Source organism: Giraffa tippelskirchi, chromosome 8, assembly GCF_054371585.1.
Source record: "Giraffa tippelskirchi isolate mGirTip1 chromosome 8, T2T-mGirTip1v1.2.pri, whole genome shotgun sequence".
In the NCBI taxonomy this organism is placed as follows: domain Eukaryota; kingdom Metazoa; phylum Chordata; class Mammalia; order Artiodactyla; family Giraffidae; genus Giraffa; species Giraffa tippelskirchi.
This window is the reverse complement of record NC_137282.1, coordinates 91,037,507-91,053,473: the sequence shown is the minus strand read 5'-3', so window position 1 is coordinate 91,053,473 and position 15,967 is coordinate 91,037,507. Positions and strand designations below refer to the sequence as shown.

At 39.3% G+C, this 15,967-nt stretch overlaps 1 protein-coding gene across 1 annotated transcript in view; it reads left to right on the top strand.

Moving 5' to 3' along the window:
* The window catches only part of LOC145516220 (uncharacterized), a 282,964-nt gene extending 269,017 nt beyond the window's left edge, over window positions 1-13,947 (top strand). The window contains exons 6-9 of the mRNA XM_081517335.1: window positions 2,256-2,408; window positions 2,503-2,619; window positions 5,924-8,193; window positions 12,844-13,947. The gene's annotated coding sequence lies outside the window, so the exon portion shown is untranslated. The remainder of the gene's footprint in view (window positions 1-2,255; window positions 2,409-2,502; window positions 2,620-5,923; window positions 8,194-12,843) is intronic.
* The last annotated feature ends 2,020 nt before the right edge of the window (window positions 13,948-15,967 follow it).

Below are 15,967 nucleotides of genomic sequence, written 5' to 3'. Positions count from 1 at the left end.
AACTGTAGCCCATCAGGCTCCTCTGTTCATGGGATTATCCAGGAAAGAGTAATGGAGTGGCTTGCCGTGCCCTCCTCCAGGGGATCTTCCCAACCCAGGAATCGAACCCACGTCTCTTAAGTCTCCTGAATTGGCAAGTGGGTTCTTTACCTCTAGAGCTACCTGGGAAACCCACCTACTGCTGCTGCTGCTGCTGCTAAGTCACTTCAGTCATGTCCAACTCTGTGCGACCCCATAGGTGGCAGCCCACCAGGCTCCTCTGTCCCTGGGATTTTCCAGGCAAGAATACTATAGTGGGGTGCCATTTCCTTCTCCAATGCATGCATGCATGCTAAGTCACTTCAGTCATGTTCAACTCTGTGTGACCCCCAAGACAGCAGCCCACCAGGCTCCTCTGTCCACAAGATTCTCTAGGCAAGAATACTGGAGTGGGTTGCCATTTTCTTCTCCAAACCCACCTAAGATTATTGCTATTTTGATGAATAGAAATGATACTTGGGCCTGGGCTTGTGACACATATTCCAGAAAATTCTAAAGAGCTTTTTAACTAGCACCCCCTTAGACATCAGCAGGTATGAGAGATCCAGTCTGGCCTTTGGCCATTGCTGAGGCTACAGGCATGGCGTGTATCAGAGAAGCCCAGAGAAGTAAGTTCTCTAAAAAGAGACTACAGTGCAGTGTTTCTCCAGGGATTAGCAGCTTCATGACACAAGTCATGTGAAACTAGGTCAAGTCACATTGAAAGTGGGTTAAAAATCATTGAACTGCAGATATGTCCATGGTAGTAGCATCCACAAAGGTCAGCATCAGAATGAGTTAATAAAGAGCATCCGAGGCCTCATGAGCACCCTCTGGTTACCACAGTATAGGAACACTGTGCCTGTCTTGAACCTAGCACCTTATGGGGGAAAGGATGGTAGGACATTGTTATTCAGTGGTCCCGAACCTCCAGGATCTAATCCCTGATGTTCTGAGGTGGAGCTGATGTAATAATAATAGAAATAAAATGTACAATAAAAGTAACACACTTGAATAATCCCCAGACCACTCCCCATCCCAGCCCCAATTCATGGAAGAATTGTCTTCCACAAAACCAGCCCCTGGTGCCAAAAATGTTGGGGACCACTAATGTACAGCATCTCTAGGATCCTTCCCATATTGTTTGCAGGGCCTGCCTTCTTTTCACCACAGAACTGTAAACTCAGTGCTTGCAGAAATATGTCCAACAAATCTCTCTCCAAGGCTATAATGATATCTTGTGCCTTCGGCAAAGATTTGTTGAATAAATGTGTTAACAAACAAACAAAAAAGATAGTGTTTGTTCACTGGGATATAAAATGCTCATTTATGGTCTTGCATGATGAAGCATGCAAGCAAATGGTAGCTGCCAAGTTTGCCTGCAGGTAAAACAGAAGCAGGTAATTCTGGTCTTGCCATTTTGCCCTTCTCTCCATCTGCTCTTTTATATCTCAGAAGTGAAAAGCTTTGTTCTCTACCCTAGTTTTCCCTGTTAAAAATGTTAGCTGTTGTTAGATTAATTATGTTTCCATATGGCTTGCAATTGCAGTTATTTTTTTTTTAATCTGGCTATTGATTGTGAAAACTGAATAACATCTTTTACTATTGAGAAAAAAAAGATACAGTTGACATAGCCTTAAAATCCACTATTTTTCAAGTAATAAAAGAACTTAACTGTTGCTGTTAATAGTGCCAGTTTATCAAATATTGGGGGTAAGCAGGCCAGATTTTCATATTGAAGAAAAAAGATTTAAACTTTAATATCTTCAGGAGATTTTTCTCTCTTCGCAGACACTAGGCATTGAAATGAGCACTGGAATTAGGAGAAATAAGTGAGATTACCATGGATTTTAAAACAACTTATTTATTATTTATTTTTGTCTGTGCTGGGTCTTCACTGCTGTGTGCAGGCTCCCCCCAGTTTTTGCAAGTGGGGCTACTTTCTAGTTGGGGTGCACGGGCCTCTCATTGTGGTGGCATCTCTTGTTGGGGAGCATGGGCTCCAGGGCTCAAAGGATTCAGTAGTTGTGGCTCATGAGTTCCAGAGCAGGGGCCCAGCAGCCATGGTGCATGGGCTCAGTTGCCCCACAGCAGGTGGAATTTTCCCCAGGGACTGAACCCATGTCCCCAACACTGGCAGGTGGATTCCTAACCATTGGACCACTAGGGAGGCCTTACCATGGATTCTTTATGTATTTCTTTAGGGCTTGAATTTTGTACACTTTTGTACCATTTAGGGTATTTTCATCCTCAAGGCATAAACTGGCTAAAATAGCTTGAACAAGAAAATGCATTATCTCCTATGTGCTAAGTCACATCAGTTGTGTCCAACTCTTTGGGACTCCATGGACTATAGCCTACCAGGCTCCTCTGTCCAGGGGATTCTCCAGGTAAGAATACAGGAGTGGGTTGCGATGCCCTCCTCCAGGGGATCTTTCTGACCCAGGATTGAACCCACATTTCTTATGTCTCCTGCACTGGCAGGCAGGTTCTTTACCACTAGCACCACCTGGGAAGCTCATGCATTATCTCATATGAAGAGTACATCCAGAGTCGGGCTGATGGTTGAACCAGTAGCTTGAGGATGTCACCCAAGAGTAGGTATTTTCCATCTCTTCTCCCTGCTGTCTTTGGTTTTGTTTTTATCGTTAGGCAGAGGAATGATACAGGGATAAGATACATTTATGAATGTGTCCCGCAGAAGAAGAGAGACATCCTCTGGCCTTCTTTTCCTGAAGTGAGGAATCTTCTCATATACTCTGTGGAGTCTCCCTTCATCTCACCAGAATGTGCTCACATTCTCATTTCTCAGCCAGTGTTAGCATAATGCATGTGTGTGTGCTAAGTTGCTTCAGTCGCGTCCAACTCTTTGCAACCCCATGGACTGTGGCCTGCCAGGTTCTTCTGTCCATGGAATTCTCCAGGCATGAATACTGGGAGTGGCTTGCCATGCTCTCCTCCAGGGGATCTTCCCAGACTAGGGATCAAATGTCCATCTGTTATGTCTCCTGCGTTGGAAGGCAGGTTCTTTACCACTAGTGCCACCTGGGAAGCCCATTAGCAGAATAGCTAACCCTAAAACCCATGAGACGTGCCTCTGCTCTGAGAGATGGAGACATGGGACTTTGAAAGAGAGGAGTAAGAACTTGAAAAAAAAATCAGATTCTTTTTTAGGAAGGAGGAAGAATGGAAGATAATCTGGAGACAACTGAGGGAGTTTTCTATATACTTTATATGATCTTCTTATTCAGAAGAAAGCAACAATGATATTTTAAAATAAAATAAATATCAGGAGAAAAAATTCTGGGGGAGAAACTTGATTCCCAAAAATGAGAGACAGATTTTCTAAAATAGCACAGGGGGAAAAATGGTTAGGATGTTGAATGAATATTTATCTAGACCAGGAAGGTGGCCCAAGGAAAAGAAGAAAAACAAAAAATCATATATTCATTCATCCTCCTGAGTCAGGCTTAACATGTAACCATGGTGATCATTCCATTTGAACCTACTGTCTGCTGTACAACATCCTGCAAAAGGCTGTGGAGTTTGATTGAGCTAAGATTCATGGTAGAAGACAGAGTAGCACATTGCCTTAAGCTTTGGGTACTATATAGTGACTGGAGAGTAAGATGTTGCAGTTCCATAATCAGGTGGTTCATTATGTTTAGTTTCTGGAAACAGTTTTTCACTGAGAAATTCTAACCCTTTAAAAAAAAAAAAAAACTACACCAGACATAAACTAAGTAATTTTTTTCCTACAGCAAGTCATATGTTTTTCACCTAGACAAAATAAGCACCATAGGGCACATGTATCAAAGAAAAGGGAAATCCAAATGAATTACATTTTTAAACAGCCTTAATCCTATTTGGTCAGGAGCAAAGTTCCCTAAAAACTAAAGTGCTCGCTTCTGGTGGCTATCATCAAATTACTACAGAATATTCTACCATGCCTTGACTTCTCCTGTAAGTAGAATCCAAGAATGATAAAGTCTTAGTGGAGACGGTATCTAGCAACTTTAAAAACAACAACAACAACAAAAGAGTTGCCAAGTTGCTAAGAGAGTAAATCACAGTAGTTCTCCTCACAAGGAAAAAAAAATGTTTTTAACTGTGTATGGTGATGGGTGTTCACTAGATGTATTGTGGTGATCATTTTTTCAATGCATATAAATTCTGAATTATTATATTTATACCTAAAATGTATATAATGTTATTTTTCAGTTATATTTCAATTAAAAAATTACAAAGCAAAACAAAAAACACAAAAACCTAGTGTGGGTGTATTTTCCTTCAACAAATGTTTTCTTAGAAACCAAAGAACAGCAAGAAACCAGAGAATATTGGTAAGAAGGAATCAATAGATTCTAGAGAAATATAGCCTACACATTTAGGTGAAATTTAGTGTGATTGACAAGAAAAGAAAAAGGAGGACATAACAACTGATTATATCATGAGTGTACCCCTTCTACCATCTTGTTGTAGTTTCTTATTTATGTCTTCAGTGTAGATTATCTTTCTTGATAGGTTCCAGTCTTTTTTTATCCATGGTTGTTCAGCAGTTAAGTTGTGAGTTTGCTGTGCTTATGAGAGAAGCTTAAAGTCCTTCTACTCCGCCATCTTGTCCAAATTCCAGACAGAGCAACTGAAGGAGTAAAATTCGATTCAGCAGGAAGAGGTGGAGAGGCTGTGTTATGGAAATAACTTAGGGAGAGAGGGAGAGAAAGAATTATGACAAATAGAGTATTCAGCTTGTTTCCTCAGATATGTTTTGCTCACATTTTTCATCTTTCTCAGACCTCATGCCTACAAAAGAACAAGACAAGTGAGCAAATATTTTGGATGACTACACTATGTAATACAAAATAAGGAATGACTTGAGAAAGATACATTTATTATTAATTATAACTACAGTCCATAGGGTCACAAATAGTTGGACATGACTGAAGCGACTTAGCATGCACAACATAAGTTAGAATGTTCGATAAGAAAGGGAAAGAATAATGCTACCTGTGGTGTCTTTAAAAGCTTCAGAAAGGAGTTAATAGATGAACTTTGAATTTTGAAAATGGGTAGGACATTGACAGTTGATTATGTGGATACAGAGCATTGCAAGCAAGAGGAAGGGTTATTTCAGAAACAGGAAGCGTCCTATAAGGGCTATGCCTTAGTGTATTAGATCTACAGCAGGACATTCACATAAGAAGTATGATTAATAAAGTAGGGTGGGATTAAATGACAAGGAGTTATGAAAAATTCATTTTTGTCAAAAAATTAGTCATTGACGGTTTTTAAGTAGGAAAATAATAAGATTAGGAAAGATCAGTGAAATTGTCAGTGTGGAAGACAGAAAGAACAACCATTAGGAGACTGTTGAAATATTCATAATTGCTGGTAAGGAGAACATGAACAAAAGCAGAATTGGCAGGATAGAGATGCAGAAAAAGAATAAAGGATATGGAAGAAGTACTTTGAATAGGATTTGCTCACTTGATAGGAAAGAAAGGAAGAGAGAAGAATTGGTGACTCAAATATTTGGAGTCTGAGAAATGAGAATATATTGTTTCTGGTTTTGGATGATGACTCTGGTTAGAGATGTATTAGATGGTGCAGCATGTGCTTAAAAACTTGAGTCTGAATTTTTAGAAACATGGATGTGCAAGGCACTTGCATCAAAGTTACATTTAGAATTGAAAGAGTGTGTAGTCTAAAGAAGAACAAGAACAATAGACAATAAAAGAGACAGGAACTAAATCATAAGGACAAAGGGAAGCAAACAGAGGCAAGTGATAGTGAAGCTACCTCTTCAAATATGTATTTTTTAATAATGCTTTCCATACCTTTCTCAGCAAAACTTCAAATTTTGAAATGTCAGTCAATTAAATTTTGTACTTTGAATTTCTTCCAGGGCACTGTAAATATTAGTTGACCTCACAGATATTCATCAATGAATCTCAAGAAGTGCTTTGTACACTGCAGTACACTCTATTATTTGATGTTGTGTTCAAGAAAACTGCAAACTCTATGTAGACGTGTGAGTCTAAAGGATGTAGTTGTAAGGAATAAGGCTGTTGCTCTAAGGAGAAAAACATTTTTCTCTAGGTGATGAACACTGTACAGGAGACAGGGATCAAGACCATCCCCATGGAAAAGAAATGCAAAAAAGCAAAATGGCTGTTGGAGGAGGCCTTACAAATAACTGAGAAAAGAAGACAGGCGAAAAGCAAAGGAGAAAAGGAAAGATATTCCCATCTGAATGCAGAGTTCCAAAGAATAGCAAGGAGAGATAAGAAAGCCTTCCTCAGCAATCAATGCAAAGAAATACAGGAAAACAACAGATTGGGAAAGGCTAGAGATCTCTTCAAGAAAATTAGAGACACCAAGGGAACATTTCCTGCAAAGATGGGCTCAATAAAGGACAAAAATGGTATGGACCTAACAGAAGCAGAAGATATTAAGAAGAGGTGACAAGAATACGCAGAAGAACTGTACAAAAAAGATCTTCATGACCCAGATAATCACGATGGTGTGATCACTCGCCTAGAGCCAGACATCCTGGAATGTGAAGTCAAGTGGGCCTTAGAAAGCATCACTATGAACAAAGCTAGTGGAGGTGATGGAATTCCAGTTGAGCTATTTCAAATCCTGAAAGATAATGCTGTGAAAGTGCTGCACTCTATATGCCAGCAAATCTGAAAAACTCAGCAGTGGCCATGGGACTGGAAAAGGTCAGTTTTCATTCCAATCCCAAAGAAAGGCAATGCCAAAGAATGCTCAAACTACTGCACAATTGCACTCATCTCACACGCTAGTAGAGGAATGCTCAAAATTCTCCAAGCCAGGCTTCAGCAATACGTGAACCGTGAACTTCCAGATGTTCAAGCTGGTTTTAGAAAAAGCAGAGGAACCAGAGATCAGATTGCCAACATCTGCTGGATCATCAAAAAAGCAGGAGAGTTCCATAAAAACATCTATTTCTGCTTTATTGACTATGCCAAAGCCTTTGACTGTGTGGATCACAATAAACTGTGGAAAATTCTGAAAGAGATGGGAATACCAGACCATCTGACCTGTCTCTTGAGAAACCTGTATGCAGGTCAGGAAGCAACAGTTAGAACTGGACATGGAACAACAGACTGGTTCCAAATACGAAAAGGAGTATGTCAAGGCTGTATATTGTCACCCTGCTTATTTAACTTATATGCAGAGTACATCATGAGAAACGCTGGGCTGGAAGAAACACAAGCTGGAATCAAGATTGCTGGGAGAAATATCAATAACCTCAGATATGCAGATGACACCACCCTTATGGCAGAGAGTGAAGAAGAACTAAAGAGCCTCTTGATGACAGTGAAAAAGGAGAGTGAAAAAGTTGGCTTAAAGCTCAACGTTCAGAAAACTAAGATCATGGCATCTGGTCCCATCACTTCATGGGAAATAGATGGGGAAACAGTGGAAACAGTGTCAGACTTTATTTTTTTGGGCTCCAAAATCACTGCTGATGGTGATTGCAGCCATGAAATTAAAAGACGCTTACTCCTTGGAAGGAAGGTTATGACCAACCTAGATAGCATATTTAAAAGCAGAGACATTACTTTGCCAACAAAGGTGCGTCTAGTCAAGGCTATGGTTTTTCCAGTGGTCATGTATGGATGTGAGAGTTGGACGGTGAAGAAAGCTGAGCGCCAAAGAATTGATGCTTTTGAACTGTGGTGTTGGAGAAGACTCTTGAGAGTTCCTTGGACTGCAAGGAGATCCAACCAGTCCATCCTAAAGGAGATGAGTCCTGGGTGTTCATTGGAAGGGCTGATGTTGAAGCTGAAACTCCAATACTCTGGCCACCTCATGCGAAGAGTTGACTCATTGGAAAAGACCCTAATGCTGGGAAGGATTGGGGGCAGGAGGAGAAGGGGACAACAGAGGATGAGAAGGTTGGATGGCATCACCAACCTGATGGACATGGGTTTGGGTAAACTCTGGGAGTTGGTGATGGACGGGGAGGCCTGGTGTGCTGGGATTCATGGGGTTGCAAAGAGTCGGACACGACTGAGCAACTGAACTGAACTGAACTGAACTGATTAACACCAGATTCTAAAACAGAAATCAGTCCTAATATACTCACATACTTACTGATGTGCTGCTTGAGGATGGGAAATATTTATTGAAGAAATTTACCAGGTATTTTCTGACACAGTCATAATAAATACCAATTTCATGGTAATTAACAAGGAGGTGGAACATGCATAAACCCACCAAAATAATTCAGGCCTCTATTCTCAGTCAATACTTTCTATCTTTTTTCCTCCTTTCCCAACTCTCTCTCTCTCTCTCTCCCAAATGCAGTGAAGCAAGGTGAAGGCATGGGCCATGCTGGTACTGAGTCTGGGAGTCAAGAGCTAAGGCCTGTCCTGTAGGCTAGACTTGGAGACCCAGGACAGTGCACTTCACACGTGCATCTGTCTGTGTGAAATGAAGAGACTGATCTCAATATGCATCTGATTTTGCTCCTCCTCTTCACAATAAAAACACGTTAGTCAGAATTGCCTGCCATCTTCCTAAGGAGAAATTTCAGTAGAGTTTATTATGCTTTGCTTTATCCAGAAATATTCTCTAACATCTTCATAGTCTCTGAAGAACTCCCTCCCAGAAGTATGAGAAGCCAGCAGGAGAAAGAACTGTTTCTCTTAGGACATCTCCTTAGTAGAATCCTCTCCTTCCCTTTGTTTCCAACACTTTGGCTCTTCCTTATGTCTCCGTGGTGTATGACAAGACACAGTGCTGTCATACTTAGCCATCATGCGATACTCCCAGCCAAGACCACCAAGCATGCCCACTTATCTGCCTGCCCCACAGAGCCCAATCAGACCTAATCACATCCCTGGCTAGGCTAACCCACCATGTGCCTCCACCACTGTTCATCATGGCATCAGAGACTTATATCCTCCACTAGCTTTCACTCATCTGGCTCATGGAAATAGTTGCCTTTTTTGCTTAATAAGTGGGGTTTTACTCCAGTGAATGTTACTTCAGCCAAACAAGACTTGCCTAATTTAAAGACTAGAAGAGTTCCAAAAGCATTTTCATGGTTTGGCCTCTCATTTCTGAAGGACTCACAGAACCTATAGTTAGGGTAGTAATGAATTTGGGCATAGCATTAAACATTGAACTTATTATTTTGCTACATTATCCCAGTTCTCAAAATGATGAAGTTAGCAGTCATTCTAGAGGCATCTCTCCTCATTTCTAATCAACTTGCTAAAGATATTTTGAAGGGAAAAGATCCAAAATACTGGGTCAAGTAGAGTAAATATGAAACCATCATGCAGAAATCATTAGCAAATAGGCTATAAGCCTTGTATGCATGCATTTTGTGTCACTTTTTCTTACATTGCTCTTTTGCTTGGCTTTCTTTCCCCACCAGTGGTAATTTGTTCTTATGGAAAGTTTTTCATTCTTAGAAACTGTGTTATTTCATAGTAATTACTTGAACACAAGCTTGAAAATCTCTGAAGGTCTTATTTGTGTCATATTAGTCTCAGTTAGTCTTTCTGTGAATGATGTAGTCATCGAGCTTAATATTTCAATGTTTTAATTATGATGAAAAATATAGAATAAAAGAAGATCATTTGTAAAGAGCTACACAGATGACTACCTTGAGTGATGTTTTTCTCTGCTTTCACTTGTTTGCCACTGTCGATAATCTTGGAGAAATGAAGCCTTCAGGAGGCAGATGATATTGCAAAAAGCAAAAGGAGGTTTTATCTAGATAAACAATGGATAAATTGTTACTAAGTAATCAGGAATTAGCTATGCAAGAACTTTGGTATTCACATTAATGTTGTAAATAAAGAAATAGTTCCTGTATTTATTACATGTATTCTTTAAAATCTCTTTTCAGATTATAATGATTTCTTTTTAAGAAAATGATGTTCATATAATACTCGAGTTTTATACAGATATTTTCTTCAGTATAGAGTATATCTGACTCAAGATTTCAAACTTTTATCTAAATAAGAGGAAATACCTCAAAGACCATGTGCAAATAAAGATTTGTACTGATAGAAAAGTGACAAGTGTAACTTAAAAACCTGTTTTAGAAAACAGAAAGATGATCTTCTCCGGTGTAAATCAATCCATTTCACAGAAGTCATTGGGTTTCTGTGCATCACGGTGAGTTTTGTTCAACAAGTTGTAGACAACAAATTCAGATATCCAGACACACGATACTCTCCTGTTTGGGTAAATGACTCCTTTCCTATGAGCTCAACTTCGATCTACCCTCAGTTCACCTGAAGTCCTCATGGGTGAAATGTGAATTTGCAGGATGAAAGCAGTAGGAACAAAAAAAGAGAAAGATTTGCAAAGGATTATTTTCTAAAGAGAAAAGAGTTCATGTACAAAGCTTAAGCTAGCCTGGACTACAGGTGTTCCTATCACCAAAGACCTAAGGCTATAAGAGTGTGACGTGTGTGTGTGCTAAGTCATGCCCGACTCTTTGAGACCCTGTGGACTATAGCCCACCAGGCTCTTCTGTCCACGTGACTTTTCAGGCAAGAATACTGGAGAGGGTCCCCATTTCCTCCTCCAGGAGATCTTCCCAACCCAGGGATCAAACCCACATCTCCTGCGTTGCAAGTGGTTTCTTCACCTGCTGAGCCTTCAGGGAAGCCCAAGGTCATGACAGTGTATAAGAAAAAAAAAACAAAAAAACAACTAATCCAATAACAAGTAATAATTAGCACTGGAGAGAACCATTAAAAAAAAAGCCCTCAAGTGTAAAGTAGTGGGGAGTGAGGCGGACTGGGAAGGGGGACAAACCAACCAGAAACAAAACTACAGAGATCTTTGCTCACTGGAGGGAGAATTTCTCACTGGGTTTCTCTGGTACCGCTCAAATGTAAAGAATTCACTTGTAATGCAGGAGACCGGGGTTTGACTGAACGACTAACACTCTGGATCACAAACAGATATTTTAAAAATTTCTTTATACTCTTGTGTGTTGTCCAGCTGTTCTCCTTCAGGTAATTTGGACTCCAACATCTTAAGTTTTGCTTCATCTGAAAGAGAATCTCATCATATTACTTAATTGGTAGACCAGTTACAGTCTGAATTTGCATGTAACTGTGTATGTGTGTGTGTGTGTGTGTGTGTGTGTGTGTACATTAAACTGGTGAGGTCAAATTCTAGAAAGACTGCTAGATTTGTGTGATTTGTTTGAATAGGAAGCCACAGACATCCAAGCCCTCCCCCAGTTTTTCCTAATTAGTCCATTTGTAAGAACTGTGTATATTCCTGAAACAAAAACTGCAAGAGATTTTAAAGTTATGTCTTGCAGATGCAGCTTCCTATGAAAACCATTTTTCTTACCTTCACCTGTCTCTTAACTAATTATCTAAATGGAAGTAACAATGAAGATATCATTTGTATCTATATTTTATCATCCCCAATGTCTGTACAGCTTAGATAATATAAAAGAAATTATATTAAACAAGTTTTTGGAAATGTAAATACCATATATACCAGAATTGTACTGCACTACTATTGTAGACTTCACAAAGGAATTTATACAATTAATGCCATTACAACTGTGATTTATTTCATATCATCCAACTCTATGCCCTATACGTATATAGAGGCCCATGAATCAGTATGCCCTGATATTAACACTGATAAATCAAAAGAACACAAACTGCCCTCAAGCTGGGGTGATTTTGGAGACTATTTGACTTTCTAGTAATGTTTCATTGAAAAAAACAATGAGCGAGGATTTGGAATTATATTGGATAATTTTGCCAACAAGTTTCTAGAAAGGATTAGCCAAAGTAGTATAATGTCTGAATTGAGTCCATAGAGTTGTTTCATTTGCGAGAACAAGGCTTCTGTTCTGGAAGGTGATGAGGTGCCACACAGGTGGCACACATACTCCCTGGAAAACACTAGAGCTCAACTGAGCACCTGTTTTAAAGGGGAGATTTTTTTTGCCATTAAATTGCTTTCTAAGCCTGGGAACCCCTCTTTTTGGACCTAACTTTTCTTTGGTCTGATGTATTTACATACTAAGCTCCAAGAAACATCTTCAAGTATTTTTTTGTGTGTTCTGTGGCTGCAAAAAAAAAGTGAGGCAGCTGATACAATTTCACCAAAGTTCATTTTAGAGCACGAGTTTCTTATTTGCTGGATAAAGAGTGAATGAAGACATATCATTTAGGTGAATTGCTTTTATAACATACATAATTGTGCTTTCAAGATAAAATAAAATGATATTTTAGCAGATGCATATCAGATACACTTAGATTACACTTCACAGAGGACCAACATCTATGCTAAACATTTAAGTATTTTTGTTCAAAAAACAAACATTTAGGGAGGTCATATTATGCATGTGGCACATTAAATATAATATTGGGATTATTCTTACTATGAGTAAGTGTGGACTATTAGAGTGTTTGTACCAAAAATGCATGATATTAAAAAGGTAAGATTTTGTTATGATAGAGATTGGTAAAGGGAAACTGTATTTTATTAATAATTTTATTTTGCTCCGTGTAACTACTTAAAGTTTACTTCCTAATAGTATTAACCTCAGAAATTTAACAAAATGGTCAATAACCTCTACTTAGGAGCCCTGGTTAAAATAGCTAATAAGTAATCTGAAACATACAACACACTGGAATTAGATGTTTTATTCTAACAAGCTGCAGAATTTGAAAGCAGGCAATATCCAGGTGTGAACCACTATGAAAACTGGTCTGATATAATTAAACTATATTGAGTAATATATACAGTTTTTGAGATGTCTGATTATTTTCCACTTTTTTTCTTTTTCAGCGAAAAGAAGGATCATTTTTTTTGAGAAACATTTGAATGTCCTCACCAGCTGCATTTCTGTTTTATGCTTTTATTAGGCATTCCAGCATGCTCTCAGCGGCCTTTGTGTGTGTACGTGTGTATGTGCACATGTGCTCATGCACATGTGTGTGCAAGGATGACTTTTCCAACATTATGTTTTTAAATCTGACAAGGTCATATAAGCTGGTAAAAAAAAAAAGCAAAGGGTCATCAAAAGGGGAAAAATAACAGAACTACAGTGAAATGGCTCTCTGTCGGCCTTGGTATTGATTCAGAGTGTGTCAAAAGGGTCTTTTGTCATGCCCCTACCACAGCATACTAATTTGCTAGATCAAGTCTGTCAGAATATCGACTAGAAGTAAAGAACTACAGTGGCAGCTTTTGTGTTTCCTACAGCAGGGAGCCTGTGTGTGAAACAGGATTATCAGGGGGTCATGAAGAGAGTCAAAGGATGTCCATCACTTCCCTTCTGGTAATGTAATGGGGCGGGCGCCTGGGTGTGATTAAGATGTAGGAGACGGGAGGCATAGCGGTGAACAAATCAGAAACACACACATGCAAATCAGGTTGGCTGCTGTTAACCACATATTTTTAATGAAAAATTCAATAGCAGACCCAACACATATCTAAACAGCTGCATTCAGCTAACCTATCAAATGGCCTATTCAACATCTTTTCTTGAAAAGCAAATATACAAAACATGGAAATGCTTATCAGGTCTGCATTTTTCTTTAAATATCACTTTGCAATCTACAAGTGTTTCTTCGGCATTCTGTGTGCTCCTGGCACAACTATCAGATTATTAAATATCAATTTGGATTTTTTTTTGTAAAATAATATATAGTATTTACCGTGTCACAGCTGAGCCTTACCATCACTGTTGGTATTACAGAGTTTTGGCTTGTTTCTTTTCACTGGCTTTGTTGCATTAGCAAAATAGCTTCCTTGAGTGGAAAAAGATGTATGATGGAAAATTCCTAGTTTTGTACAAATACTGATGCTCAGGAAGATGCTTTGGAATTATAATAATATTATAAATGTATCGATACTTTGCATAGGATGTAGATAAAAGATCATTTTATCTATGTAAAGAATTTTCATTTAGAAGCTAAGGTTTTCTTCTGTCATCTTTTTTTTTTTAAATAAATTTATTTATTTTAGTTGGGGGCTAATTACTTTACAATATTGTAGTGGTTTTTGCCATACATTGACATGAATCAGCCATGGGTTTACATGTGTTCCCCATCCCGAACCCCCCTCCCACCTCCCTCCCCATCCCATCCCTCTGGGTCATCCCATTGCCCCAGCCCTGAGCTTTTGTCTCATGCACCAAACCTGGAATGGTGTTCTGTTTCACATATGATAATATACATGTTTCAATGCTATTCTCTCAGAACATCCCACCCTCGTCTTTATTTCTACTTCCTTAGCACTCTGCATTGGGTATCTAATTTTTTACTCATTCAAGAAATTCTGTTTTAAGTTTCCACTCTCTGCCAGGTGCAGGCTACATTGCTAGAGCTACAGAAATGAGTAAAGTAAGTACGCTGCCTTGAAAGCTAAGCGATAGTATGGAGTCATAAAGTATTTATATTTGTAATGTTGTTAATGTCTGTATCACAGTGTAGACTATCATAAAGAGCTTGTATGCCACTGAATAGTTTTTGGAAGTTTGCTGATTGGCCTTGCCTTAAATAAGCTTGTAGAGATGTAGTGTGGACTTGAAAGGTTTCTGGACTGTGTTTCCAGCTAGCCCAGCTCATGTTATGGCCTATTGTAACCAATAGGCCTATTGGTTACAAAGACTTGTCTCCCACCCAAAACACCTGAATGGAAGGGCCACATACCTGAAGACCTCTGGTTCCTATCTTAACATTACCATTGTGGTTGCCACTTAATAGGAGTCCTCCTTTATCTGAAACAACCTGTTATTTGCCTTGCTAATGCCTGCTGAGAAAAGCTGCTGTCTTGGCTCACATTAATGAACCTTGTGGATATGACTATGGAGAAGAGATATTTATCTAGTCAGTACTGGATAATGCAGGAAGAGAGACTGACCTTATGTGCCCTTCAGAAAGTAGTTATTTTGTTTGTTTGTTTGTTTTTGCTTTGTTTTTCCCCTCTTAATCCATTTCATCTTGGTTTTCCACCAAGTCATTCATTCTGAGCTTTCTCTGCTAGGATGTGTTCCCTCTTTATGTCAGTCTTGCAAAGGTGGAAGTCCTGGATTTCCTTCCTTGTCTCTGTCTGAACCCTATCTCCATACAACCTTCTTCATGGCTTTGAGTTAAAGCCCTTTATAAATGCAGTACATCCAATTGTATATCTCTGGTCCAGGGCCCTCGCTTCACACCTCATTGGGACCTTGACTTCTTGGATCTAAAACTCATTTCTCTCCCATCCTTCCTCATCTCAATAAATGTATCACCAAATATTCTGTTGTGAAAACAAACAAAAATTTAAAGAGGGAAGGGAGATGCCTGCTTAATTCTTAATTCTTCAAATTTCCTCACCCTTACCAGGCAGAGGCAATCCATCAAAAAATGCTGAAGGGCCTACTTACCTCTAAGGTGGATCTTCAATATGTCTGTTTTCCTCTAACTCCATCACCACTACTCTAGTTGAAATACCAACTCTCATCTGTGTTATTACAACAGTCTCCTAACTGGTTTCCCAGTATTCACTCTTGCCCATCTACAATTCATTTTTCAATTATCTTTTCAAAATATAAATCTAAAAACCTTTTGGATCTAATAGCATTTTGCTACCACCAATATATTTGGCTCCCTCAGTGAGATTTTTACCTCTAGATTTTCCACCATTTTAAAGCCAGATTTGACCTACCCAATACGGTTCACTTCAGTTCAGTCGCTCAATCGTGTCCGACTCTTTGCGAGCCCATGAACCACAGCACGCCAGGCCTCCCTCTCCACCATCAACTCCCTGAGTCCACCCAAACCCATGTCCATCGAGTCGATGATGCCATCCAGCCATCTCATCCTCTGTGGTCCCCTTCTCCTCCTGCCCTCAATCTTTCCCAGCATCAGGGTCTTTTCCAATGAGTCAGCTCTTCACATGAGGTGGTCAAAGTATTGGAGTTTCA